The following is a 26145-nucleotide window of genomic DNA, read 5'->3' on the forward strand; positions in this document are numbered from 1 at the left end:
ATGAGTGCAAAGAAAGAACCGCTAGGATGCGTGCTAAGAAAGATTGTTTTGTGAAAGCGTGTTCTTCTAGTTTCCATGAAAATAAAGATGAAGATCTAAAAGTTATTGATGTGTCCCCTATTAAATCTTTGTTTTGCAATATGAATCTTGATAATGATGGGACTGGATGTGATCCACCTTTACCTAGAAGGCGTTCCAAAAATTCAGAGTCTTTAGATCTTGATGCTAAAATTGTTAAAAGTGGGATTGAAGAGGTCAAAATTTTAAATATCTATGAACCAACTATTTTGGATTTCAAGGAATTTAATTATGAAAATTGCTCTTTGATAGATTGCATTTCCTTGTTGCAATCCGTGCTAAATTCTCCTCATGCTTATAGTCAAAATAAAGCTTTTACTAAACATATCGTTGATGCTTTGATGCAATCTTATGAAGAAAAACTTGAGTTGGAAGTTTCTATCCCTAGAAAACTTTATGATGAGTGGGAACCTACTATAAAAATTAAAATTAAAGATCATGAATGCTATGCTTTGTGTGATTTGGGTGCTAGTGTTTCCACGATCCCAAAGACTTTGTGTGATTTGCTAGGTTTCCGTGATTTTGATGATTGCTCTTTAAACTTGCACGTTGCGGATACCACTATTAAGAAACCTATGGGAAGAATTAATGATGTTCTTATTGTTGAAAATAGTAATTATGTGCCCATAGATTTTATTGTTCTTGACATAGATTGCAATCCTTCATGTCCTATTATTCTTGGTAGACCTTTCCTTAGAACGATTGGTGCAATTATTGATATGAAGGAAGGGAATATTAGATTCCAATTTCCGTTAAGGAAAGGTATGGAACACTTCCCTAGAAAGAAAATTAAATTACCATATGAATCTATTATGAGAGCCACTTATGGATTGCCTACCAAAGATGGCAATACCTAGATCTATCTTCGTTTTCATGCCTATCTAGGGGCGTTAAACGATAGCGCTTGTTGGGAGGCAACCCAATTTTATTTTTATTCCTTGATTTTTGCTCCTGTTTAGTAATAAATAATTTATCCAGCCTCTGTTTTGATTGTGTTTTTTGTGTTTAATTGGTATTTGTGCCAAGTAGAACCGTTGGGAAGACTTGGGGAAAGTCTTTTTGATCTTGCTGTAAAAACAGAAACTTTAGCACTCACGAGAACTGCTGCCATTTTTATTTGGAAAGTGATATTTAGTTAATTATTTTTGTAGATGATTAATAGTTAAATTCCTAACGTCCAGCAATTTATTTTAGAATTGTTTGGGTTCCAGAAGTTTGCGTTAGCTATAGATTACTACAGACTGTTCTGTTTTTGAAAGATTCTGTTTTTGTGTGTTGTTTGCTTATTTTGATGAATCTATGGCTAGTAAAATAGTTTATAAACCATAGAGAAGTTGGAATAGAGTAGGTTTAACACCAATGTAAATAAATAATGAGTTCATTACAGTACCTTGAAGTGGTGTTTTGTTTTCTTTCGTTAACGGAGCTCACGAGATTTTCTATTTTGAGTTTTGTGTTGTGAAGTTTTCAAGTTTTGGGTAAAAGATTTGATGGATTATGGAACAAGGAGTCGCAAGAGCCTAAGATTGGGGATTACCATGGCACCCCAAGATAATCTAAGGACACCTAAAAGCCAAAGCTTGGGGATGCCCCGGAAGGCATCCCCTCTTTCGTCTACTTCCATCGGTAACTTTACTTGGAGCTATATTTTTATTCACCACATGATATGTGTTTTGCTTGGAGCGTCTTGTATTATTTGAGTCTTTATTTGTTAGTTTGCCACAATCATCTTCGCTATACACACCTTTTGAGAGAAGCTCACATGATTTGATAATTATTAGAATACTCTATGTGCTTCACTTATATCTTTTGAGTTATATAGTTTTTGCTCTAGTACTTCACATATATCTTTTAGAGCACGGTGGTGGATTTGTTTTATAGAAACTATTATCCTTGCATGCTTCACTTATATTATTTTGAGAGTCTTAAACATCATGGTAATTTACTTAAAAGGGGAAATTAATCCTAATATGCTAGGCATTCAAGATTAGTAAAAAAATTCTTATGAGTGTGTTGAATACTAAGAGAAGTTTGATACTTGATAATTGTTTTGAGATATGGAGATGGTGATATTAGAGTCATGCTAGTTGAGTAGTTGTGAATTGGAGAAATACTTGTGTTGAAGTTTGTGATTCCCGTAGCATGCACGTATGGTGAACCGTTATGTGATGAAGTCAGAGCATGATTTATTTATTGATTGTCTTCCTTATGAGTGGCGGTCAGGGGCGAGCGATGGTCTTTTCCTACCAATCTATCCCCCTAGGAGCATGCGCGTAATACTTTGTTTCGATAACTAATAGATTTTTGCAATAAGTATGTGAGTTCTTTATGACTAATGTTGAGTCCATGGATTATACGCACTCTCACCCTTCCACCATTGCTAGCCTCTCTAATACCACGCACCTTTCGTCGGTATCATACACCCACCATATACATTTCTCAAAACAGCCACCATACCTACCTATCATGGCATTTCCATAGCCATTCCGAGATATATTGCCATGCAACTTTCCACCGTTCCATTTACTATGACACGCTCCATCATTGTCATATTGCTTTGCATGATCATGTAATTGACATTGTATTTGTGGCAAAGCCACCATTCATAATTCTTTCATACATGTCACTCATGCATCATTGCACATCCCGGTACACCGCCGGAGGCATTCACATAGAGTCATATTTTGTTCTAAGTAATGAGTTGTAATTGTTGAGTTGTAAGTAAATAAAAGTGTGATGATCATCATTTTTAGAGCATTGTCCCAAGTGAGGAAAGGATGATGGAGACTATGATTCCCCCACAAGTCGGGATGAGACTCCGGACTAAAAAAAAGAGGCCATAAAAAAAGAGAAAGGCCCAAATAAAAAAATGAGAGAAAAAGAGAGGAGGGACAATGCTACTATCTTTTTACCACACTTGTGCTTCAAAGTAGCACCATGATCTTCATGATAGAGAGTCTCCTATGATATCACTTTCATATACTAGTGGGAATCTTTCATTATAGAACTTGGCTTGTATATTCCAATGACGGGCTTCCTCAAGATGCCCTAGGTCTTCGTGAGCAAGCGAGTTGGATGCACACCCACTTAGTTCCTTTTGTTGAGCTTTCATATACTTATAGCTCTAGTGCATCCGTTGCATGGCAATCCCTACTCACTCACATTGATATCTATTAATGGGCATCTCCATAGCCCGTTGATACGCCTAGTTGATGTGAGACTATCTTCTCCCTTTTTGTCTTCTCCACAACCACCATTCTATTTCACATATAGTGCTATGTTCATGGCTCACGGTCATGTATTACGTGAAGATTGAAAATGTTTGAGAACACCAAAAGTATGAAACAATTGCTTGGCTTGTCATCGGGGTTGTGCATGATTTAAATACTTTGTGTAGTGAATATAGAGCATAGCCAGACTATATGATTTTGTAGGGATAACTTTCTTTGGCCATGTTATTTTTAGAAGACATAATTGCTTAGTTAGTATGCTTGAAGTATTATTATTTTTATGTCAATATTAAAATTTTGTCTTGAATCTTTCGGATCTGAACATTCATACCACAATTAAGTGAATTACATTGAAATTATGCCAAGTAGCATTCGACATAAAAAATTCTATTTTTATCATTTACCTACTCGAGGACGAGCAGGAATTAAGCTTGGGGATGCTTGATACGTCTCCAACTTATCTATAATTTTTTATTGTTCCATGCTATATTATATTATGTTTTGGACATTATTGGGCTTTATTATACACTTTTATATTATTTTTGGGACTAACCTATTAACCGGAGGCCCAGCCCAGAATTGCTGTTTTTTTGCCTATTTCGGAGTTTCACCGAAAAAGAATATCTAACGGAGTCCAAACGGAATGAAACCTTCGGGAACGTGATTTTTGGAACGAACGTGATCCAGAGGACTTGGACCCTACGTCAAGAAAGCAACCAGGAAGGCACGAGGTAGCGGGCGCGCCTACCCCCCTAGGCGCGCCCTCCACCCTCGTGGGGCCCATGTTGCTCCACCGACGTACTTCTTCCTCCTATATATACCTACGTACCCCCAAGTTACCAGATACGGAGCCAAAACCCTAATTCCACCGCCGCAACCTTCTATACCCATGAGATCCCATCTTGGGGCCTTTTCCGGAGCTCCGCCGGAGGGTGCATCGATCACGGATGGCTTCTACATCAACACCATAGCCTCTCCGATGATGTGTGAGTAGTTTACTTCAAACCTTCGGGTCCATAGTTATTAGCTAGATGGCTTCTTCTCTATTTTTGGATCTCAATACAATGTTCTTCCCCTCTCTTGTGGAGATCTATTCGATGTAATCTTCTTTTTGCGGTGTGTTTGTTGAGACCGATGAATTGTGGGTTTATAATCAAGTTTATCTATGAACAATATTTGAATCTTCTCTGGATTCTTTTATGTATGATTGGTTATCTTTGCAAGTCTCTTCGAATTATCAGTTTGGTTTGGCCTACTAGATTGATCTTTCTTGCAATGGGAGAAGTGCTTAGCTTTGGGTTCAATCTTGCGGTGTCCTTTCCGAGTGACAGTAGGGGTAGCAAGGCACGTATTGTATTGTTGCCATCGAGGATAACAAGATGGGGTTTATATCATATTGCATGAGTTTATACCTCTACATCATGTCATCTTGCTTAAAGCATTACTCTGTTCTTTTGAACTTAATACTCTAGATGCATGCTGGATAGCGGTCGATGGGTGGAGTAATAGTAGTAGATGCAGGCAGGAGTCGGTCTACTTGTCTTGGACGTGATGCCTATATACATGCTCATACCTAGATATTCTTATAACTATGCTCAATTCTGTCAATTGCTCAACAGTAATTTGTTTACCCACCGTGACACTTATGCTCTCGAGAGAAGCCACTAGTGAAACCTATGACCCCCGGGTCTATTTTCTATCATATTAATCTTCCATCAACAAGCTATTTCTTTTACCTTTTTTATTTTGCTTTATTTACTTTGCATCTTTATCATAAAAATACCAAAAATATTATCTTATCATATCTATCAGATCTCACTTTCGTAAGTGACCGTGAAGGGATTGACAACCCCTTTATTGCGTTGGTTGCGGGTATTTTATTTGTTTGTGTAGGTGCGAGGGACTCGTGCGTGGGCTCCTACTGGATTAATACCTTGGTTCTCAAAAACTGAGGGAAATGCTTATGCTACTTTGCTGCATCACCCTTTCCTCTTCAAGGGAAAACCAACGCAGTGCTGAAGAGGTAGCAAGAAGGATTTCTGGCGCCGTTGCCGGGGAGTCTGCGCAAAAGTCAACATACCAAGTACCCATCACAAACCCTTATCTCCCGCATTACATTATTTGCCATTTGCCTCTCGTTTTCCTCTCCCCCACTTCACCCTTGACGTTTTATTTGCCCTCTCTCTCCGTCCTCCTTGTCTTTCCCTATTTGCCTCTTTTTTCCGGTTTCTTATTTGCTTGTGTGTTGGATTTCTTGCCTGTCACGATGGCTCAAGATAATACCAAATTATGTGACTTTACTAATGCCAACAATAATGATTTTATTAGCACTCCGATTGCTCCTCTTACCGATGTTGAATCTTGTGAAATTAATGTCGTTTTGCTGAATCTTGTCATGAAAGATCTATTTTCGGGCCTTCCTAGTGAAGATGCCGCTACCCATCTAAACAACTTTGTTTATTTGTGTGATATGAAAAAGAAGAAAGATGTGGACAATGATATTGTTAAATTGAAGCTATTTCCTTTTTCGCTTAGAGATCGTGCTAAAGCTTGGTTTTCGTCTTTGCCTAAAAATAGTATTGATTCATGGAATAAGTGCAAAGATGCTTTTATCTCTAAGTATTTTCCTCCCGCTAAGATCATCTCTCTTAGAAACGATATTATGAATTTTAAGCAACTTGATCATGAACATGTTGCACAAGCTTGGGAGAGGATGAAATTAATGATACGTAATTGCCCTACACATGGTTTGAATTTGTTGATGATTATACAAAATTTTGATGCCGGATTGAATTTTGCTTCTAGAAATCTTTTAGATTCGGCCGCGAGAGGCACTTTTATGGAAATCACTTTAGGAGAAGCTACTAAACTCCTAGATAATATTATGGTTAATTATTCTTAATGGCACACTGAAAGATCTACTAATAAGAAAGTGCATGCGATAGAAGAAATTAATGTTTTGAGTGGAAAGATGGATGAACTTATGAAATTATTTGCTAATAAAAGTGTTTCTTCTGATCCTAATGATATGCCTTTGTCTATTTTGATTGAGAATAATAATGAATCTATGGATGTGAATTTTGTTGGTAGGAATAATTTTGGTAACAACGCGTATGGAGGTAATTTTAATCCTAGGCCGTACCCTAGTAATTCCTCTAATAATTATGGTAATTCCTACAACAATTCTTATGAAAATTTTAACAAGATGCCCTCTGAATTAGAGACTAGTGTTAAGGAGTTTATAAATTCGCGAAAGAATTTCAATGCTTTGCTTGAAGAAAAATTGCTTAAAGTTGATGAATTGGCTAGGAACGTTGATAGAATTTCTCTTGATGTTGATTCTTTGAAACTTAGATCTATTCCACCTAAGCATGATATCAATGAGTCTCTCAAAGCCATGAGAATTTCCATTAATGAGTGCAAAGAAAGAACCGCTAGGATGCGTGCTAAGAAAGATTGTTTTGTGAAAGCGTGTTCTTCTAGTTTCCATGAAAATAAAGATGAAGATCTAAAAGTTATTGATGTGTCCCCTATTAAATCTTTGTTTTGCAATATGAATCTTGATAATGATGGGACTGGATGTGATCCACCTTTACCTAGAAGGCGTTCCAAAAATTCAGAGTCTTTAGATCTTGATGCTAAAATTGTTAAAAGTGGGATTGAAGAGGTCAAAATTTTAAATATCTATGAACCAACTATTTTGGATTTCAAGGAATTTAATTATGAAAATTGCTCTTTGATAGATTGCATTTCCTTGTTGCAATCCGTGCTAAATTCTCCTCATGCTTATAGTCAAAATAAAGCTTTTACTAAACATATCGTTGATGCTTTGATGCAATCTTATGAAGAAAAACTTGAGTTGGAAGTTTCTATCCCTAGAAAACTTTATGATGAGTGGGAACCTACTATTAAAATTAAAATTAAAGATCATGAATGCTATGCTTTGTGTGATTTGGGTGCTAGTGTTTCCACGATCCCAAAGACTTTGTGTGATTTGCTAGGTTTCCGTGATTTTGATGAATGCTATTTAAACTTGCACGTTGCGGATTCCACTAGTAAGAAACCTATGGGAAGAATTAATGATGTTCTTATTGTTGAAAATAGTAATTATGTGCCCGTAGATTTTATTGTTCTTGACATAGATTGCAATCATTCATGTCCTATTATTCTTGGTAGACCTTTCCTTAGAACGATTGGTGCAATTATTGATATGAAGGAAGGGAATATTAGATTCCAATTTCCGTTAAGGAAAGGTATGGAACACTTCCCTAGAAAGAAAATTAAATTACCATATGAATCTATTATGAGAGCCACTTATAGATTGCCTATCAAAGATGGCAATACCTAGATCTATCTTTGTTTTTATGCCTATCGCCAAACTACCAGATACGGAGCCAAAACCCTAATTCCACCGCCGCAACCTTCTGTACCCGTGAGATCCCATCTTGGGGCCTTTTCCGAAGCTACGCCGGAGGGGGCATCGATCACGGAGGGCTTCTACGTCAACACCATAGCCTCTTCGATGATGTGTGAGTAGTTTACTTCAGACCTTTGGGTCCATAGTTATTAGCTAGAAGGCTTATTCTCTCTTTTTGGTTCTCAATACAATGTTCTCCCCCTCTCTTGTGGAGATCTATTCGATGTAATCTTCTTTTTGTGGTGTGTTTGTTGAGACCGATGAATTGTGGGTTTATGATCAAGTTTATCTATGTACAATATTTGAATCTTCTCTGAATTCTTTTATGTATGATTGGTTATCTTTGTAAGTCTCTTCGAATTATCAGTTTGGTTTGGCCTACTATATTGATCTTTCTTGCAATGGGAGAAGTGCTTAGTTTGGGTTCAATCTTGCTGTGTCCTTTCCCAATGACAGTAGGGACAACAAGGCATGTATTGTTTTGTTGCCATCGAGGATAACAAGATGGGATTTATATCATATTGCATGAGTTTATCCCTCTACATCATGTCATCTTGCTTAAAGCGTTATTCTGTTCTTTTGAACTTAATACTCTAGATGCATACTGGATAGCGGTCGATGGGTGGAGTAATAGTAGTAGATGTAGGCAGGAGTCGGTCTACTTGTCTCGGACGTGATGCCTATATACATGCTCATACCTAGATATTCTCATAACTATGCTCAATTCTGTCAATTGCTCAACAGCAATTTGTTTACCCACTGTAATACTTATGCTCTCGAGAGAAGTCACTAGTGAAACCTATGGCCCCGGGGTCTATTTTCTATCATATTAATCTTCCATCAATAAGCTATTTATTTTACCGTTTTTATTTTGCTTTATTTACTTTTCATCTTTATCATAAAAATACCAAAAATATTATCTTATCATATTTATCAGATCTCACTTTCGTAAGTGACCGTGAAGGGATTGACAACCCCTTTATTGCGTTGGTTGCGAGGATTTTATTTGTTTGTGTAGGTGCGAGGGACTCGTGCGTGGGCTCCTACTGGATTGATACCTTAGTTCTCAAAAACTGAGGGAAATGCTTACGCTACTTTGCTGCATCACCCTTTTCTCTTCAAGGGAAACCAACGCAGTGCTCAAGAAGTAGCACCACGCCACGCCTCGTCACGACGCGCCGCTGGTTGCGGCAATGAGCCGAGCCGATGTCGAAATTGGTCGCTCCTCTCAGAGAGACGCACCAGAAGACTCTCTTCCTCTCGCCACCGAGTTCCTGAGCACTGCGCTACTGCCACGATCTTCCCCATCCCGTCTTGCAACGTGCACCGCAGGTCGGGACAGTAGGCCTTCGAAACCGCACCTCTTTGAGTCCTGTACGGGAGAAGGGTGATAAGGTTTTTGGGGCGCTCCACGCGACTACTGGTTTTTCGTCACGGAAGCCCTGGACTCCAACGACGACTTCTTCCCCGACGTCGACAACATCTTCGACGACATGGCTGGCGAGGATGCCGACCCCAAGTCCAGTGTTTCTACTGCCGCTGTTGTCCCATACGTGTTCTTGCTTTTTGTGTTAGAGGTCATGTCGCAGTTCTTTGTTCTTGTGTGTGTCCTACATATATTAGGTTTTACTTCATATATGCAACTTATTCTACTGTCTGTTTTAAACATATTTGGTTACAGTTCATATTTGTAGATGCTATTTACCTTTTCCCTGTGAGATTGCATGACTAGTTTCTCTACTATAATAGTCATGTTTTATCTAGTATTTCTAGTAATAAAATCATATGGTAAATTGCTCATATTTCCAACACAAGCGCGGTTTGGATCTCGCAACATCCTTGCTCTCTTCTGGTGCGAGAGTGAATCACAACTTGGCTGTTTTTGCCTTAAGCTGTACGTACTTTTGTTTTCATTTTCTATTTTTTCCACATGCCAAAATGATCCATTCTATACATACAAGAAATTTTTGGTAAGAGTAATAGTGTGTTTTATTTTTTGCGAGGAAGGAGTAATAGTGTGCTTTTTGGTCAAAATCCCTATAGGGATAATGTTTGGATTTTCAAATATTTGTTCTCTTTTCTTAGAAAAAGTCACGTCGTGAAAATTGTTTGCATTTTCCAAAACTATTCTTGTTCTCAAAAAATTGTTCTTGTTTTTCAAAAAGTGTCCGCACTTTGAATTTCTTTTGGGGATTTCTAAAATTGTTCAGTTTTAAAAATTAGTTTTTGTTTTCATAAAATGTTATAAATTCCAAGAAAAAATTAACTTAAAAATTGTTTGCGTTTCTCAGAAAGAATTAGCATTACAAAATTGTTCACAATGTTAAAAAATGTTTTCAAATCTCGAAGCTGCAGTATTTCTTAAACATTTCGCGCTTCCTATTGATCACCAACAGCTATCAATCCTAGTTGTTAACAGCAGGTGTTCGGGAGCATGAGGTTGCTAGGTCGAATCCTCGCAAGCACAACGTACTTTTGCACTAAAAAAACAAGTCATTCGCGCCCATTGGGCTAGCCCAAGGTTTTTTTATGGTTTTTCATCTGGAGCTAAAAAGACAAGTTGCTCAAACCCTAGTAGGCCGGCTCAGTTGGGTGAACTGTTTTGCGTCACGCTCCTAATATGACACATGTTTTGCAAGAATATCCTATTTGATGCATTCTGCATCAAATTGTCGATCTTTCGCGCATGAGCTGGCGATCGAGCGGTGACATGGATGGCCTGTTAACGTGCTGTAGCGTTTTCCGGTTTTGGAAACGTCTAGACTCTCCCAGCCATTTTTCTGGTTTTGAAAACCTTCTAGATGGTTCCTGAACCGGTTTTTGCTTTTTATATTTCTTTTTATTTTTGGTTACCTTTTCCTTTTACTTTGTTTCATTTTTTGTTTCTTTTTCTTTCCTTTTTTGATTTCTTTATTTTTTTTTTATTTTTTTCCAAGTTTGTTTGTCAACAGATGTTCGGAAATTTAAAGAAAAATACCATCAAATTGTCGATCTTTCGCGCATGAGCTGGCGATCGAGCGGTGACATGGATGGCCCGTTAACGTGTTGTAGCGTTTTCCGGTTTTGGAAACGTCTAGACTTTCCCAGCTATTTTTCTGGTTTTGAAAACCTTCTAGATGGTTCCTGAACCGGTTTTTGCTTTTTATATTTCTTTTTATTTTTGGTTACCTTTTCCTTTCACTTTGTTTCTTTTTTTTGTTTCTTTTTCTTTCCTTTTTTGATTTCTTTATTTTTTTTATTTTTTTCCAAGTTTGTTTGTCAACAGATGTTCGGAAATTTAAAGAAAAATACCATTAAAAAATCATGTTTCAAAATTTTTAGGCAGTTCTAATTTTTCTCTAAAATCTCTATTTGTATTTTCGAATTTTGTTCTGGATTTCCAGAAGATATTCGTATTAAAAAATGTTCATGTATCCAAATTTTGATTTCGACTTTCAGAAAATATTCCCGTTTCGAAAAGAATGTTCGTGTTCCCAATTTATTTATAGATTTCAAAATGTGTTCGTTTTTCCATAATTTGTTCATAATTTTAGAAAAATGTTTGTTTCTTAAAAACTGTTCGTGTTTTCAAATCTTGCTCGGTAGTTTCAAGACATGTTTGCAAATTTTTTGTTCATGTTTTCAAATTTTGTTCTGGGTATAAAAAGATGTTACCGTTTCAAAAATTGTCCGTGTTTCTAAATTTTGTTTTAGAATTTCACAAATGTTACTATTTTGGAAAAGAATCTTTGTGCTCTGAATTGTTTTACGGCTTAGAAACAGGTTCACGTTTTGAAAAAAAATCGTGATCTTTAATGTTCCTGTCCACAAAAATTGTTTGATTTTAGAAAAAGGTTCGTGTTCTCAAAAATGTTTTCCTTCGAAATAAAAAAAATGGATCTGCATTGTTGGCCATTAAGGCTTTCCTGTATTGTATGGTCAACAACACTCGCTAGTTCATCTTGTCGGCAGGTCGTCATCTTTAGCGAGACGTCATAGGTTTGATCTGTCGGTGGAGCAATATTTTTTTGCATCGCTAATGTACTAGCCTCGCTCGCTCTACCTTGCATTGCTAAAGTACTAGCCTGTGCGTTCAGCCGACAATCTGCCGCAAAGAGCGGCAGATAGGAGGCCCCAGTTTTGCAGCATATAGGAGGGGAAACTCCGATACGGCACTTTATGTGCTGGTTCAGGGAACTGGCGCTCGCTACCGAACCCGATGGGCCGACCCACAACCATGCAGTGCAGTGAAAATGAATTTGTTGCGTCAAAAGTCCCCACAAAAGTTACTCCCGCAAGGAATCGGGCTCCAACTGTTCAGCTCGAATGTAGGTTACCAAACCACTAGAACTACTAGGCGCTAGTCAAAGGTTTCAGCGCGAGCAGTTTAAGAACAATTGTAGCCGTACTATTTATTGCCCATATATTAGAAAAATGTGACTATTTTTGGGGAAAATGTGATTTTTTAAAGTTCACAGTTTTAACAAAAACATGGTTTTGAAAAAATCTCATTGATTTTGAATAAAAGTTTCATCAATTTTTGAAAAAGTTCTCAAATTTTAGAAAAGTTCATCAATTTTTACAGAAGTCCATAGACTTTCGAAAAACTTCACAAATTATAAAAAATGTTCATCAAAATAGGAAAAAAGATCAGACACTCTTAAAGAAAGTTCATTTATTTGCAAAAAATAGATCGCAAATTATAAAAATTGTTCATCGATTTTTTTTAAATAATTGATTACGAAAAAATCTTCAATTTTTTAAAAAAGCTCACAAATTCAGAAAAAAAATAACAATTTCGAATAGAAAGTTCATGTATTTGAAAAAATATATCATTAACTCTAGGAAAAGTTCACAAATTTGAAAAGAAAAAGACCATCAATTTTGAAAAAACAAATCAATGACTTGAAAAATGTTCATGAATTAAGTTAAAATAAAAAAAGAAAAGGAAGGAAAAAAACAAAAAATAAAATAAAGAAGAAAAGGAAGAATTGATCACAAGAGGCATTGTGAGCGGGTGGCTGCTGCAGTTTACCCAGTACAGGAGGTTGCAGGTTTGAATCACCATGAACACACGTCCTCCGCGCGTTTGTGTGCGCCGGTTTACATTGAAGACATTAGCAGGCGCATCGGGCGCCAAATAGGAAACGCCTATATGAAGTGCCATTAACGCCTATATGTTGTTGTTTATGCTGGCTCAGTGGCTCTGCTCTACACCTCTAGCAATTCTGGCCCAACCATGGTCCGATTGAGAAGGTAAGAGAAATGGATGTGCTGGATTCTGTCACGGAGTAAGGCCGAACCAGCATGGAGTGTGTTAGGTGGCTACTTACTAATTAAAAGTGTCTAAAAACTAAATAAAATATAGAACCGGCCCATTTGAGAACCTATTTCTGCAGACGTTCCTGCCTGTTGCATCGATTTTGACTCACCGAGAATAGGGACGGCAATATTATCCATGGATCCAAAATAAAAATATTAATCATGTATTTTAAAAAATGTTAAATGTGTATATTCTATTCTTATATAGTTGCAATCCACTACCTTTTTTCTCTCTTCATGCAACTACGCCACATCATCAAGTCATACATGTGGTCATAAGATACATGTGGTCATAAGTTATAATTTGTGCATTAATATATTCATGCAATCACGGCACCTCAGCAACCATGCATGTTACTTTGTTTCACTTATTTTTGTGCGGGCATAGACGGTCAATGAGAAACTTTTCGAACGTGGCCATCTTGTGCCCGAGTCCAGATGGTCCAGTCTATGTCTGCACAAGTTTCTATTTAAGGTGAATAATCAATAGCTCTTGTGGACAACATACTTTAAAATTTTCAAGCGTCAATTTATGCATTTATTTTACCAAGGTTCCGGCAGCAATGCGCGGGCATCATCTAGTATAAAATATGTTCATGATGTATACAAAAAATGTACAATGTCTATGAAAAAAGTAGAGGAAAATGTAGATATTAAAAATAAGTTTCAAAAATGTTAATCATGTAATAGGAAAATGTTAAACGTGTATATAAAATATATTCCTGTAGTTTAGTAAAAATGTACGGTGTGTATAACAAAAGTAGACATCAGAAAAAATATGTTGGCAGATAATTAACCATGTATTTGGAGAATGTATATACAGAAAGTATACAATGTTTATTGAAAAAGTAGACATAAAAAACATCTTTCAAAAAGGTTAATCATGTTTAAAAAAATGTTTAGATAGTTTTTGAAAAACAAAATCTATTCCTATAACAAGAATGTTCAAAGTATATTTCAAGAAATATTAACCATTTAATAAAAAATGTTTGAAATATGTAATAAAAAGAGAATTGTGTACCGTACATTTAAAAAGTGTTCAATGTGTGTAAAAATATGTTTCATGGATACAGTTAAATAAAATGTATATTCTGCACTAAAACAATAAACATGTGTTGAAAAAAACGATTTTTGAAGAAACTCAATGAAAATGCAAAAGTACAACAAAAGATGGAAAAAGAAAGAATAACAAGCCAAAGAAAATCAATGTAAAAATGAAAATAGTTAAACCCGAGAAGGAAACAAAGACAAAGAAAACCAAGAAATGAAACAAAGAAAGAAAAAAAATGAATATCGAGAAAGACGCAAGAGAAACAAAGAAAAAATAATGAGAGAGGAAAATCCATTAAAAATGATAAAAGAAAAAAAATAAAAAACTCGGTGAAAATAAAAAAAGTAGAAAAACTGATGAAAATCCAGAAGAAAGAAAGAAAACGAAAAGAAAAAAAAACTGAAAAAGACGGACTAAACCAACCAACAATAGCGGCCGGGCAAACGACAAAGCCAGTGGACTAACAATAGCGATCGAGCGAGAGATCCTTCCATCTTTCTATAAATGAGATATAGTTCTCGCGCCGTTTGTGCGGCAGGCGAGACAAAGCAGTGCCCCTTTTTCTGTCCAAAAAATCTACAAGAATTATATCTCGCTTATAGTGAGAGTAGCGTCCGTTTTTGGGCAGGCACTCACTCAAAGTTGGTTTTTTTGGTCGCTTTCCCCCCTTTTTTCTTTGGTTTATTTGTTTCGTCTTTGGGTTTATTTTTTGTTTGTTATACCTCTGTTCAATTTTTTTCTCTGGGTTTTGGATTTTGTTTGTTTCTTCGTTATACTTTTATTTTGTTTGTTTCTCTCTTGATTTTCTTTGCTTTCTTCGATTTTCTTTTTATTTCTTTGTTTCTCTCTTGTTTGTTTCTTCGGTTGGGTGTTATGCATTAGGCTAATGCTACGTGTTTCTGCTGGGCGTTATTGAGGGTGTCGTGTTCGCTGCTAGGCCAGCCCCCAATAAGCTTAATTACATGATTCATAATTTCTTGGATACATCAATTGCATATGCAATAACCCCAATAAATCAACTGCATATCCATGCTCCTAAGTACTACACTTAGGCGTTCTCCAAAACATTTTGTGCTTTTGCTCCACATTATCAGCACTCAGCAGCTGGAGCTGTGGGAAAGTACCAAGTGACACCTTCCCTTAAATGCTTTCAAGATACCAATTTTTATATATAATTTAAATGTTTCAAAAAATTATGATTCTTGTTTTGTGAATACTCACAAGGTATGTGTCTAGAACTCCTACAAAATCGGACCCAATTCTGAATACACATTGAGAAACAAAAATGTTAAATCTATCATGAACATGAAAAAAGAGAAAAGAACAAAATTAACATTATTCACCTCTGAATTTGTCTTTTTTTAATATCCAGCAATCGCTGGCTTTTCATATCATTAGCAGGAAGCAATGGAAAACAAAAAATCAATTTGTTATATATTTTTAATGTGCATTTCATATTTGGACCTGCAATTTTTAGGTGTTGTAGACACATTCCTCATGAACATCGGGGGTTGTTGACACATTCCTTATGAACATTCAAGTTCTTTCAGAATTGTTTAAAACATTTAAATTGTTTAAAAAAATGATGGAATGGGAGCACGTGAACTATCCCCTGAAACTGCAAGTAAAAATAGCCAGCTGCACGGCATTGCTGGATCGTCGTGTACTGTACACTCAAAGCTCGAGAAGATAAGTGTCTGCAGCCTGATCAGTTCCGTGCGTGCTGATCCAGACCAATCCCAACAAGGCCTGATCAGCTCGAACGTACACGCATGCATTTCACAGTCTAGCAAGCGCGGCAGTGAAGAAGACGCAGGGATAGCTGGGGCCTGAGGCCAACTTCACCGCGCGATTCCAAATGGACGCTCGGTTTGACTGGGTTCTGTTCGTTTGGATAGGATGATGAGATTGTGTCTGGGCCTGTCGTGGGATGCGGTGACCGTGCGTCCAACGCGCGGCCGCATCCGTTTGCTCTATCTTATCCGCCTCCATATTAAAAAAAGAACAACGTTTCAAATATCAGCGGCCCTAGTCAGGCCAGCGGCCTGGTTCATGTCGGCAACAGAGCCAGCGGCCTACACATCCTCGCCGACAACAGAGCCAGCGGCTGGCAACACAGCCAGCCTCCAAAATGAATAATTATGTTCGCCAGCGACACAGCCAGCCTCCAAAATGAATAGTTATGTTCGCCGGCAACACAGTCAGCCTCCAAAATGAATGTGTTTCTCGTCGGCACACAGCCAGCGGCCCAGTGGGTGGGCAGCACCCATGCCAGCTCCAAAAAGAACGGCCACGGCTAATCGGACGACCTAGTTGAGGCCGTCAGCGTCGAATATCTCCTTCTGCCTGGCCTCGAACCAGCTCCTTGTCTTCTCGCTCATCTTGGTCAAGTCCACGCTCATGATCGCAAGGGCCACCTCCTTTGCTTTGGTTGCGGCATTGGTGGCCTCGATGTCAAGTTGGCGTTGCCTGGACGAGACGTTGGCGGCCTCGATGTCGAGCTGCCTTTGCCGGAACGCCTCCTCCATGTCGATCTTCCTCCTCTTGGCCGCCTCCTTCATCTCAAGCTTCTTCCTTTGAAGCTCTAGATATTGCTTCATTTGCTCGTCCTTACTTTGCCGCTTCTTCTCGTCCCTCAAATCCTTTTGAGACATCATGTCATGCAAAGTTCCATGCAAGGCCATGGATGAGGCATCACGTATGTCGTCCACCTTGGAGTTGGTCTTGCCCCTCGGCCTCTTCAACGCCTCGCCATCTCCACCTCCGGCGAACTTGGCCGTCTTCTTGCCTCTCTTCCTTTGGAGTTCACGGTATTGATCCTTAAACTTAGGGCAATTGTTGATGATCGTCCAACAATGCGTAAGAGTGAATGGCTTGTCATTGTGCCGGGCCTTGAATGCTTCCAAAGATTGAAATGCCTACACCACATGATCAACAACAATTGAACATGCAAACATATACAAGGCCGAAGTCTTATGGCCGTAGCAAGGAAAGGACTAGGATAAGGATAACATACCATGTCCCCAACGCCGAGACCACTCACGGGTCGTGCTTCAACGCTCTCAAATGTGGCGCAATACTTGTTACACTCTTGTTGGATGAACAACCACCTTTTTTGAATCGAGGTGATGCAACAGTTGCTTGTAATTTGGTAGGGCTCAAACATCTTTCTTTCATGGAATGTTTTATGGATTCTCGTTCAAAAAACAAGGCCCTTTTTTTGCGCGCCGATCCTTGGATCTTGGCTAATCTCCATCCAACGTTGGCAAATCAACTTGTCCTCGTCTTGTGTATATGAACCCGTGCGAATGCTCTTCCTCCTCTTTTGTGCTTCCACTCTTTGGGTGAGCTCGTCGATGAACAATGGCTCGCCACCAATATCAATGTCATTGACTTCTTCTTCATCACCATCACTTTCGCAATAGATGTCATCGTCTTCATGCCACGAGTCACCATGGTCGTAGTCAACACGGTCGTCGGCCTCTTCATCGGCAACGTACAGGGCATGTCCATCCTGACTTTGGGTCTCTTCGGGATCGTAGGCATGGCTATGCCCACCCTCGAAGATCACATCCTCCATGAGCTGGTTGTAGAAGGGGTCGTCGACCTGTGGCGTTGGGGTTGGCATTCCATCGAACAAGACACGGGGGGACGGCATGGTGCCCGTAAACGGTGGCCGTGCTTGCTTCCTTTGCATCTCGACGGATGGCCGGCCGGCCGCTGCTGGACCCCGGCGTGACGTTGAGGTCGATGACGGCCGAGGGGCGCAAGGTGGACGGCGCGATCACGACAACGTCCGGCGACCCCAAAAGACGGGTTTGGGCGCCGTGCCTTGGCGGGGGAAAGCCAGGCGACATAGGCGTGGTCCGCGGCGTTGGTGACTGGCAGTGCGGAGGCCGGACGACCGACAAGCCGGTGCTTGCCGGGCCGACGGCCGCTGCAGGGAAAGGGGTCGGACGGCACATGCCAAGTATAAGGAGGGCGTGCGCTTTGTTGACGATGTCCTCTTTCTCGTCGACCGCGGCCGTGCGCCGCGCGGCCTCCATCGCATCGCGCTCGGCGTTGAACTTGGGCGCGGCGGCATTGACTTTGACGACCGCCCTCCGGTTCCTCCTCTTCGTCAATTCCGCGTCCAACTTGACGATCTTCTCCGGCGTGCAACTTGAGGAAATGATGCTAAAATAGGGCGCATGGGATTTTGCTTTGTGGCACCGACAGACGAGGTAGGGGTGAAACGGACAGCGCGCGGACGACGAGCACGAACCAAGGCCCTTGTCCTTTCCTCTGTCGCCATTTCGCGTCGTCTTGCGGGCAGTGAGCTGCGCCCATGCCTTGCCCTGACCGACCTCCCGTAATAACCACACGTACGCCCGTGCAGGCATGCAGCGTACCCGGTGGACAAAGCAGAACAAAATGTTCTTGCATGCATGTATGGTGGAGCACTGGAGTCGCGATACCAACCAGTGGCCGGACGCAACGCCTCTTTGCATCCGGAAATACGTTGTATATTTTCACGTTACCAATAATATCACCCATCTGCCCTATCTCCGGTCGTGCTGCTCCGGCGATACAAGGACGAGATGGAGCCCTCCGGCGATCGACGTGTACGCGTCGATGGAGAGAAAACAAGTCATTTTCATCAGGGCCGGTCCTGACTTTTCAGAGGCCCGGGGCGAACGTAAAAAGTGGGCCCACTAGTGGGAAAAATCAATTATATATTAATATAAAGCATAAATTTTCTTTTGGATTGAAAGTTCTAGAAAATTGCATTATCAAATAACGTCTCATAATACACCATGGGTAAACAGGAATGCACATGCTTGTCTTGGCAACAACCAACAAAGTCTTAATTCTTATATACCAATGAGGATAGGATTCCTAACACCGAAGAAAACAAGATAAATACTTTTGAGGCAACAATTTTACAGGAAAGGAGCGGGAACACCTGAATTTGTCAAAGGTGAAATGGAAGAAATCCAGCTATCCAATCCCAATCATATTAGATCTTGGTATGATCCTCATATCCTCAAATGAAGAGAAGATCGGTCAGGGAATCGCTGGAAAACCCAAAAAAAAACAGTACAAAGATGAAGCGCAAAAGGACTGGGAGATTGCAGGAACTTTGTGAGCTGTTGACCCAAGAAAATTACAATTTGCAAAGCGAAAGTACTATGCAGACGATACTTAACTGGCCGATCGATGGACGATGCTTCATCCAGCGGTTCTACTTCAGTTTGTCCTAGGAATGCATGGTTAGAGTAGTAGGATCATGCAAGAATCGGCTGAGCACTATCGTGTGTGTAGCAGCGCTCTTTGCAAAGAGACTAGCGGATGAAGTGTTGCCTGATGCCGCACACTCGATGGGCATATTTATAGGGAAAACCATAGGAAAGTGAGATAGAGAAATTAATAGTGGGTCAAAGAAATCGGCTACTTATTTACTAGCCATGATGTGTGCTTTGGGAGTAGGAGCGCTGGAGCGGGATGAGGAACGAGAAGACAGACAAAGAATTCAGTTTAGAGAGAAGAAACGGCGGTGGCGGCTAGATGGAACAGAAGCTGGCTGCCTCCTCGCGATTCACCTACATAACATTAGTAAGTTAGATTAGGCTATAGGCTTTAAGAATGATGGCCTTTTTCTGTTACTCTGGTGGCTTGCTCGGTGCATTTGTTTAACAAATGTTGGGTTGTCTAGTATACCTAGTGTATATAGATGCCCAGGGTCGGCCCCCCGTCAGGCTGGGGCCCTAGGGCGTTGCCCTTCTTGCCCCTACCCAGGGTCGGCCCTGATTTTCATCTAACAACGCACGGGACATTTTTTTCTTCTCGCTCTCTATCTCTTGCAGCTATGAAGCCGCGCTGTCCGTCATACCCATACGGCACCCGTACAACCATAATCACAGTGGATTGTAATATATATATTGTGTCATGCATCATTTCATTTATTAGGTTGCAGACTCATCTTTTCTTGATATGTATGATGTTCACTAGCTATGTTATCACATGCCTCTCTTTCTTCGTTAATTACATGCCATATCATCTATTTTGTCTAGATAAATGTGATGTTATCACCTATGTTACTCCTACTATGAGTAGTCTAAGGTGGCGTTCTCCCGAAACAGGAACCAAACGAATCATACAACAGAGAAATGTGTTGCACGAGAATCTGTCGGCAGCAGCATCGTGCCGACGGAATAGCTGCATCCACCCTCGCCTCTGTCCCCGCAAGTCGTCGGCGCGCTGTTCAGGCAGGCGTTGTCGCCACGAGCTCATCCCGTCCACGTCCACTCACCCATCGCCCGGGCCGTGCCGATTCATGATCACTAGATCGGAAGCGCGCCTTGGTGCCAGGGTGCCGGTCCAAACGTTATGGTCAAGCAAGTAATGCTCATTCAGAAGGGATATCAAAATAAAGTAAAGATGAATCATTCACTTAAGTTTTTAGTTTGTGAGAGACAATACGACGTTATTAGTCAATAATCTGATGGAAAAGAGTGTATCTAAACATATGTACCTTCAACATTGATAAGATCATATGAGCAATGGTACAAAAAGAAATCATTGCCAACTGGCAAGGAGAGGATCATTATGATAGAAGTCTATACAAATGTTGAGCATTGCAACTTTCCAAAATACTACAACGAAAAGGTATATCATAAAGTATAAAAGCATGATATACCATTCTACATCGGTACATAAGTTCTATAAAATATAGCCAAATAGTTCATACTTGCAAGTGTAAAAACAGGTGTTACAACAGCTGGAAACAATGCTATAGAAACATCAATAACGGTACGGCCTTTGTCTTTGTTAGTCAATCAACAAACATGTATGGTATCTTGTAGATGATCATCACTGAGAACTCCTACTTCCTCTCTCCAAGTGAAAAAGGGCATGTTCTGAGGTGAAGCTAATGCAGATAGTAGTGGCCAATACTTGACAGGAAAGGCTGATAGCGTCCTCAGGCTTCATTTTTCTGATGACACTAATAATGCAAGCTTTAGTGATACATGAGTAATTTCTCTTATAGTATGAAATAATATAACAATACAAGCTTCAGTTAATTCCTAATTTTCCAAGAAATGAAAGGAAGAGTGTAACTGCTTAAACAACAGTAGCACAATAACACAAATATGTAGTTAAATTTACATGTGCAGGTAGTACCTCTGCGTTTTTCACAATGCCAGTCAGTAACAGATTGTACATAAAACATGTTCAGTTATGAAATACTCCCTCTGCAACAAATATAAGATCGTTTAGATCACTTACTTCAGTGAAAGCACTACCATAACAGATGTATAAAGCATGGCATTGAATAGGCAAATAACACCATTAGAATGCACTATATGTTCAAAGAAAGGGTGATGAGAAATCCGAGATACAACCGAAGATGGAAATATAAGAAAAAATTATTAGGACAAACCAGTTCAAATCACAACATGAAGCATTTTGTTCAGTTTGACATGAATATCAATAGCAGGAGAAAACAAAGCCGAACCTTGGCCCCTGCCAAGGACTATTCTCTCATAACTCGTACAAAACATGAGTTGTGTATTCTTAGGAAGATATTAAAATTGCATCAAGTAGCAGGCACACTATTTTATATATTTTTCATAAAGGTAATGTGAATATAAGATAAAATGGTTCTTTCGAATATCACAAAACATGCTACAAACATGTATTCCACGGATAGATCGAGTGGCCTGAAATTGCATGCAAAAATATAATGTAATAGTTCTATATGCATAAAGAACTTGCCATTCATTTGTCAGCCTGGACATTTGCCATAGTGAGCATAGGACTCACAAATAAATTGCATTAGTTGAATATTAATTATTATATGTAGCCACATCTTATTTAAATCCAACCAAGATGAACAGAAATAAATCTCACCTTACTTTTGTCGAAGAGACTCTTATTTAACTGCTCATTCCTTGACATGGTGATCCGCTGAGCATATCGCAAGTCGCTGCAACCACATAAGCCAAGCATTGACATGAGATAAAGAGAGCAATGAATTCTTTAATTCGGATGGTACATATTGCATCTAAACAACCTTGAGATGCATACATGTTTGTAGCACACTATCAGCCCCGTTTATGCTCTTCGTAGTCCATCAGAGGTGCAACACACATGTTACTCGGCCAAATTTAACTAAATATATAGTAGTGGTATCTATTTGAAGTCTCACTACTGAGAATAAAAATAGACTCCATCTGTACCAGCTAACCAGCAGATAAGCAATCACTGATTCTTGTTGCACACAGAAACACATGATGAAGAAAAAAAATCATGTAGACCATTCTTCGTAGATGGTAATCCACAGGGATGTCATCCACCTCCCCATCTCGTGCAATTGGGGGAGCACTCGGTGTCCAGAAATCCTGGAATTTCTACACATCAACATAGTGCAGCCGTTCTCCCTCTCCTCTCGTGATGACGGCATAGGAGGAGGGATCCATACGACCCTCTATAATTTGAGCAAACACATCTGACGAAACAATATAATTATAGTAACATGTATACCCACAACCTAAATTTTTGAAAACTCAGTGTTCTCACGACCTAAATTTGAACTGATTATAATGAGAAAGAAGACCCATCAACATATTAGTGCAATAATAAAGGCAAAGGTGGGGTTGTGGGTGTAATGGGGGTAGATGCAGTAAAGGAATCTGAACCTTTTCCATGTCAACTCATCATCTTCCTCTTGCTCTCTTCTCACCAATTTAGCATTGCCAATTCTTCCCCTAATGGTCAGGAACAAACAATCAAGTTTAGCATCCCAAGCACAAAGAAAAAGTTACTAACATTCCCTCATGTATACTATTTTGTATATATTTGACTGAGCAAAAAAGCAATTATAATCATGTGCCACCATTGTAAAATTGTACAAGTATGCCTAATACAGAGGCTTATGGATCAGAAATGGGACCCTGCAAACGAGCATACAAGCCTATATCTATATAAGATGCACGTACATATACATAGCTTGACCAACAACAATTTGCGTACTACACACTCCTCTCTATACGTATGTGTGCAATACAAAGATAAGAAACAGATGACAGAACTTACCTGTCGATTCATGGAACAGGGAGGGCTAGTTGTAATAGCAAAGTGTTTTAGTTCACTCCATCCTTGATCCGGCAGCAGTGCAAGGCATCTGAGTTTCCATAAGTACGATCATCTCTGCAAAAGGAAAAGCTTCTTAGATAATCAAGCTCATCTCTGGAGAGAAATTAAAGCTTCTCCTAGAATCGCAGACGCTTCTTCAAGAATCAATAGCGTGTGCAGCACCAGAAGCTTGCCTTCGGTATAAAGAGGGGCCGTCGACCCAACAAAAGTTGTCACAGGCAAGAGGAAGAATCCATTATCAATGGAGGGGACTGGGAAGAAGGAGAGAGTGAAGGTTGTGGCTGTCTGCGTGCTCCTTGCCGTCCTGTTATCTGCCCAGCAGCTGCAGGTGGCTGACGCCGTGTCGGTGTTCTGCAAATGCTACGTCAGCTGCTACTCCGACTGCAGGCTCAGACGCCCCCCGCTGTTCTGCAAGCCGTTATGTAGATGCAAATAATATTAGCATGTTGACTGTAGAATTTTTAAAGCGAACAGAGAGGTATTTTATTCGAGTGGTTTATTCAATTCTTGGATCATCTGAGTAAACATATCTGACACCAATATTATAATATATATACCCACATTCTATCCTACTATGAGAATTTTGTTTGCTGGTAATCTCGCATGATTATTTCAGTAAAATTTTGTGGCCACTACTACTCTACCTGGAACAGCTGGTGTGATATATGTAGATGGAGAGAGAGAGAGAGGGAGAGGGAGAGAGAGAGAGATATGTCTGTCAAGGAAAGTTAGATTTTTGGGAGGCCTTCTATAACAAATAAAACTCAAGTATATCTTCAGAACACTAAAAGGACAGCTCAGTAAGTGGACAAAGCTAATTGCTATCAACATGGTTAGATACTAATAACCTATTCAGAACCTCAACTTCTTGGAAGTCCTTGAGAATATGGGACTAAAAGTGTAATCAGTTACTGGCTTCAAACATATTTTACAGTAACAATAACTATCACGTAGCAGATGCAGAGTAAAAGCATGCTAGGAGGCAGGAAAGACTGAAAGAGTCGGTGCTGAATTGTGATATAAGCAGAGTGAGTTGAGAATGAACTTCTTTCAATTAAAATAAAGCACAACCATATTATAGAGAGGGATGTTGTGGTCGACGCCGGCACACAAATGGAACCACCGTCGTCGGGGTCGGGCGTGGGCTCCTTCCTTCCTGGTCGTCGTCATCTTGGTCCTTGTGGATAGCGTCCATGGATTGGAAGTGGGGTGACTTGAGAATCCCCTCCCTTGAGATAGCTTGCTGCTTCCAGTTGAGATTCATCCATGGAGAACAGAAGCTTCATGAGCACACACACACAAAAGTGCTCATGAGCAACAAAATTACAATTTCATATGTAGGAGTGGGTCAATTCAAGCCGTTAGCAAGCAGTCACATGGCTGATTAAAAAAAGATAGTTATGTCTAACAGAATCTGTATGGACCAACTATACTCAATCCACCAGTCCAGGCCATGGTATATTTATCCAGCCTAAATACTCACATATATCAGCCATGAGTGGAAGTAGTTGACAACAAACTATGATCCTAGAAAGTACGACTAAAAGTTTGTCTATCAATGTAAAAACAAAAACACATTTGTAGATCAGCAAACAGAGGAGATGCCAACAGTGAAGTAAAACTTCATCAAGAATCATATTTTCAGAAGAGAACAAATAGTGCAGACCTTACAGTATAACTGTAAAAAGTATTGCTAGGATGGCCTAAAGACAGTAAAAGCCTAAAACTTGCCAATTGTAAACAAACACGAAAGCAAGACACATCACAACAGAAGTAGAAGTACAACTCCCAGATCTCTGGAACAATTTTCGCTTCGTTATATTTTCGCTTCGGAAATATAGTCAAATCCTCACTTCTAGCAGCGCATATAACCATATCACTGAGATAGCGAGGGAAATGGCGGGCAAAGGAGGGAGCTCAGCAAGAGGAGGAAAAGGGGGAACTCACCTTGGCCTTGGGCTGCTGGTTGCTGCCATGGAAGAGCTCTGAACCATGGAGCAGTCACGTAATTAGTACCCAAAATAGATATTCTAGATGGAGATTCTGCAAGTGCACTTACCTTGTCCATGTCCAATGCTTTATGGCTCTGAATTCTGACAGTAGACCAAGTTCCATCAACCTCCATAATAACCAAATCACTGAATCTGCTATCTATCTTATGGTCGTTTTCCAATATTTTTGGCTCCTTGTTCTCACACATTATTTGTTACAGTCATCTATCTTTTTAACAACCACTGCCTGCAAAACAAAACGGTCACATTAGTTGCCCTATCAGTTAGTATTGAGACAGATTTACATGCATACTCACCTCATGCATGTCCAAAGTTGTGCAGTTATCTACTCCCTGACCGCTAATTAGAAACTGGAATCTGGTGACAGATGAGACAACCAAATTAATCTAGCATTTAAGAATGGCGCTTTGATTCACAGAACTGCAACCACAATAGGCATAAATCTCCACTCTCTTTGTAACTAACCACCTGACATGTCTACAACCTACCCCCCCTCTCTCCATCAAAATCGCCAACCAAACAGCTAACAATGGTGGTTTGATTACAATGCCATGCATAGTCCCTGCAATTATCTGTAACCAGTCATGTGATTTGTTTAATGCTTAAGCTAAAGGCCTAAACCAAGGATTAACCCAGACTAACAAACAGATCAGGCAATAATTTATCTAGACAAATTTCAATAACACGAGCCAATGCCAAACTCGCAGCCACCGAACAAAATAAGAAATGCAACAAAAAATCGTCCGAGGAATCTAGCAATGCTGCACTGTCTCCCGCATAGCAACAAAAAACCGAGGGTGTCCAACCAGACCTAATGAATCCAAAGGATTCTAACAAGATCCAGGCAGCCCATACATCCAAACACCCCCAATGTCCTGTTGCATTCACCTCTTCCTGAAAGCTCACTACAATCCTAGA

General features: G+C 39.8%; 1 long non-coding RNA gene across 3 annotated transcripts; it reads right to left on the bottom strand.

The window, feature by feature from the left end:
• Positions 1-20572: 20572 nt before the first annotated feature.
• Positions 20573-25455, bottom strand: LOC125524970 (uncharacterized). Of its 3 annotated transcripts, XR_015611010.1 has the most exons (9): positions 25275-25413; positions 25163-25200; positions 24287-24458; positions 23389-23623; positions 23156-23269; positions 22759-22827; positions 21971-22046; positions 21242-21312; positions 20573-21053 (listed from the first exon to the last, which is right to left on the bottom strand). It is a non-coding gene; the product is annotated as an uncharacterized LOC125524970 (long non-coding RNA). The 3 variants fall into 3 exon arrangements; XR_007291085.2 differs by having other exon boundaries at positions 24287-25200; positions 25275-25455; XR_007291086.2 differs by having other exon boundaries at positions 20573-21062; positions 24287-25200; positions 25275-25455.
• Positions 25456-26145: the final 690 nt, after the last annotated feature.

The sequence above is a fragment of the Triticum urartu genome, chromosome 7A (genome assembly GCF_056163025.1).
Source record: "Triticum urartu cultivar PI428250 chromosome 7A, HENAU_Tu73, whole genome shotgun sequence".
Classification (NCBI taxonomy): domain Eukaryota; kingdom Viridiplantae; phylum Streptophyta; class Magnoliopsida; order Poales; family Poaceae; genus Triticum; species Triticum urartu.